This window comes from Crinia signifera, chromosome 19 (assembly GCF_055691185.1).
Source record: "Crinia signifera chromosome 19, ASM5569118v1, whole genome shotgun sequence".
Taxonomy (NCBI): domain Eukaryota; kingdom Metazoa; phylum Chordata; class Amphibia; order Anura; family Myobatrachidae; genus Crinia; species Crinia signifera.
In genome coordinates this window covers 83,236,675-83,240,996 of record NC_139226.1, presented here as the reverse complement: position 1 = coordinate 83,240,996, position 4,322 = coordinate 83,236,675, and the positions used below count along the sequence as shown (strand labels likewise).

The following is a 4,322-nucleotide window of genomic DNA, read 5'->3' as shown; positions in this document are numbered from 1 at the left end:
GTGTGTGTGTGTGGGGGGGGGGTGAGATGTGGTGTGGGTTGGTGTGTGTGTGGGGGGGGGTGAGATGTGGTGTCGGATGGTGTGTGTGTTTGTGTGGGGGGGTGAGATGTGGTGTCGGATGGTGTGTGTGGGGGGGGGTGAGATGTGGTGTCGGATGGTGTGTGGGGGGGGGGGGTGAGATGTGGTGTCGGATGGTGTGTGTGTGTGTGTGGGGGGGGGGTGAGATGTGGTGTCAGATGGTGTGTGGGGGGGTTAGATGTGGTGTCGGATGGTGTGTGTGTGTGGGGGGGGGGTTTAGATGTGGTGTCGGATGGTGTGTGTGTGTGGGGGGGAGATGTGGTGTCGGATGGTGTGTGTGTGTGTGGGGGGGGGATGTGGTATCGGGTGGTGTGTGTGTGGGGGGGAGATGTGGTGTCGGATGGTGTGTGTGTGGGGGGGGAGATGTGGTGTCGGATGGTGTGTGGGGGGGGGGGAGATGTGGTGTCGGATGGTGTGTGTGGGGGGGGGGGGGAGATGTGGTGTCGGATGGTGTGTGTGGGGGGGGGGGGAGATGTGGTGTCGGATGGTGTGTGTGGGGGGGGGGGGAGATGTGGTGTCGGATGGTGTGTGTGTGTGGGGGGGAGATGTGGTGTCGGATGGTGTGTGTGTGGGGGGGGAGATGTGGTGTCGGATGGTGTGTGTGGGGGGGGAGAGATGTGGTGTCGGATGGTGTGTGTGGGGGGGGGGAGAGATGTGGTGTCGGATGGTGTGTGTGTGGGGGGGGAGAGATGTGGTGTCGGATGGTGTGTGTGGGGAGGGGAGAGATGTGGTGTCGGATGGTGTGTGTGTGGGGGGGAGATGTGGTGTCGGATGGTGTGTGTGGGGGGGGGAGATGTGGTGTCGGATGGTGTGTGTGGGGTGGGGGGGTAAATGTGGTGTCGGATGGTGTGTGTGTGTGGGGGGGGGGTAAATGTGGTGTCGGATGGTGTGTGTGTGTGGGGGGGGATGTGGTGTCGGATGGTGTGTGTGGGGGGGAGATGTGGTGTCGGATGGTGTGTGTGTGTGGGGGGGAGATGTGTGTCGGATGGTGTGTGGGGGGGGGGGAGATGTGGTGTCGGATGGTGTGTGTGTGTGGGGGGGAGATGTGGTGTCGGATGGTGTGTGTGTGGGGGGGGAGATGTGGTGTCGGATGGTGTGTGTGTGGGGGGAGATGTGGTGTCGGATGGTGTGTGTGTGTGTGGGGGGGGAGATGTGGTGTCGGATGGTGTGTGTGTGTGTGTGTGGGGGGGGGGGAGATGTGGTGTCGGATGGTGTGTGTGTGGGGGGGGGAGGAGATGTGGTGTGGGATGGTAAGTGTGTGTGGGGGTGAGATATGGTGGGGGGGGGGGGGTGAGATGTGGTGTGGGATGGTGGGGGGGGGGGTGAGATGTGGTGTGGGATGGTGGGGGGGGGGGGTGAGATGTGGTGTGGGATGGTGGGGGGGGGTGAGATGTGGTGTGGGATGGTGGGGGGTGTGGGATGGTGTGTGTGGGGGTGAGAAGTGGTGTCGGATGGTGCGTGTGTGGGGGGGGGCTTGAGGTGTGGGGGGGGGGTGAGATATGTTGTGGGATGAAGCGAGATGTGTAGGGAGGGATGTGTTGCGTGATGGTGTGTGTGGGGGGGGGCGCAAGTGTGTAGGGGTTCCTGATGTGGTCATTATTTGATGTTCCTGGTGTGGAGTGGAGGATCTGTTCTGTATAGGGGTTTCTGGTGTGGGTGATTTATTGGGGGTCCTAGTGTGGGTGATGTTATTGGGGTTCCTCGTGTGAAGTGGGGCATCTGTGCTGTATAGGGGCATTTAAATTTATGAGGGGGATATAGTGTGTCAACTGGATGCATAATATATCATGACCAGAAGTGATAATGGTGTTATACTAAGCGTGGGCCTAGCGTGTCCTGGTGCAGCCATGTCGCCTGTATTAGGGGAGGTGCAGAGTACAGGCTAATCACGGTACAGTGACAGGTGAGCGCACGGCCCAGGGTTGTACATGTTGACTGCTATGTAGTAAGTCTCATTATACAGCTTATCAGTCCACGGTGTGTGGGAGTGTGTCAGGTGCTCCCAGATGCTTACTCTGCGCTAGCAGAGAGGAGGTGAAGACGCTCTATGCACTGTAATATTATTATTCAGAGATATCTTTAGTTGTTACAAGTACAGTAGGACACTACTCAGACTAATGTTCTCCCAAGCATAGTATTAAAATAGGTGAGATAAGAAACAGGAAAGTACAGGCCGTCAGTGCCCATCTGCTACACTGCAATGTAATTATCTGCATAATACCATCAGTTTCCTATATTCACCCACTGCCCTCATAGAGCACCCCCATATGGTAGAGGGGTACCTATTGCTGTAATGTCAGAGGGGACGCACATACACAGCGCGCTGTAAAGTCCCCTGCAGTATGGTAGATGGGGGCACACACAATGCTGTAATGTCCCCTGCTGTATGGTGGGGGGGGACGACGACGACGACACTCAGAGCTGTATTGTGCCCTGCTGTATGGTAGAGGGGGTACACACAGAGCTGTAGTGCCCCCTGCTGTATGGTAGAGGGGGCACACACACATACAGTGCTGTGATGTCCCCTGCTGTATGGTAAAGGGGGCACACACACATACAGTGCTGTGATGCCCTCCTGCTGTAAGGTAGAGGGGGGCACACACAGCGTTGTCATGTCCTCTGCTGTATGGTAGAGGGGGCACACATGACGATGTCATGTACCCTGCTGTATGGTAGAGGGGGCACACACACACATAGAATGCTGTAATGTCCCCTGCTGGTTGGTAGAGGGGGCAAACACACACACACACAGCGCTGTCATGTCCCCTGCTGTATGGTAGAGGGGGCACACACACACAGCACTGTAATGTCCCCTGCTGTATGGTGGGTTGGGGGCACACACAGCTGTAATGTATCCTGCTGTATGGTAGAGGGGGCACACACACACAGAGCTGTAATGTCACCTGCTGTATGTTAGAGGGGGTACACACAGCGCTGTCATGTCCCCTGCTGTATGGTAGAGGGGGCACACACACAGCGCTGTAATGTCCCCTGCTGTATGGTGGGTTGGGGGCACACACAGCTGTAATGTCTCCTGCTGTATGGTAGAGGGGGCACACACACACAGAGCTGTAATGTCACCTGCTGTATGTTAGAGGGGGCACACACAGCGGTGTAATGTCCCCTGCTGTATAGTAGAGGTGGCACACACACACACACAGAGGCTGTAATGTCACCTGCTGTATGGTAGAGTGGGCACACAGAGCTGTACTGTCCCTGCTGTATGGTAGAGGGGGCACACACACACACAGCGCTGTAATGTCCCCTGCTATATGGTGGGTTGGGGGGCACACACAGCGCTGTAATGTCCCCTGCTATATGGTGGGTTGGGGGGCACACACAGCGCTGTAATGTCCCCTGCTATATGGTGGGTTGTGGGGCACACACAGCTGTAATGTCTCCTGCTGTATGGTAGAGGGGGCACACACAGCGCTGTCATGTCCCCTGCTGTATGGTAGAGGGGGCACACACACACACAGAGCTGTAATGTCCCCTGCTGTATGGTAGAGTGGGCACACAGCGCTGTCATGTCCCCTGCTGTATGGTAGAGTGGGCACACAGCGCTGTAATGTCCCTGCTGTATAGTAGAGGGGGCACACACACACACACACACACAGAGGCTGTAATGTCACCTGCTGTATGGTAGAGTGGGCACACAGAGCTGTACTGTCCCTGCTGTATAGTAGAGGGGGTACACACAGATCTGTAATGTCCCCTGCTGTATGGTAGATGGGGCACACACAGCGCTGTAATGTCTCCTGCTCTATAGTAGAGGGGCACACACAGCACTGTAATGTCCCCTGCTGTATGATAGAGGGGGAAAACACAGAGCTGTAATGTCCCCTGCTGTATGATAGAGGGGGCACACACAGCACTGTCATGTCCCCTGCTGTATGGTAGAGTGGGCACACATACAGTGCTGTAATGTCACCTGCTGTATGGTAGAGGGGGCACACACACACACACACACACACACAGTGCTGTAATGTCCCTGCTGTATGGTATAGGGGGCACACACACACATACAGTGCTGTAATGTCCCTGCTGTATGGTAGGGGGAGGGCACACACAGAGATATAATGTCCCCTGCTGTATGGTGGGGGTGAGGAGGGCACACACAGAAATATAATGTCCCCTGCTGTATGGTAGAGGGGGTACACACACGGCGCTGTAATGTCTCCTGCTGTATGGTGGAGGGAGCACACACACACAGAGCTGTAATGTCCCCCTGATCTATGGTAGAG

At 56.4% G+C, this 4,322-nt stretch overlaps 1 protein-coding gene across 1 annotated transcript in view; it reads left to right on the top strand.

Annotated features, from left to right (window-relative positions):
* SRPRA (SRP receptor subunit alpha) overlaps positions 1-4,322 on the top strand; it is a 30,791-nt gene that overhangs the window by 396 nt on the left and 26,073 nt on the right. The window lies entirely within an intron of this gene.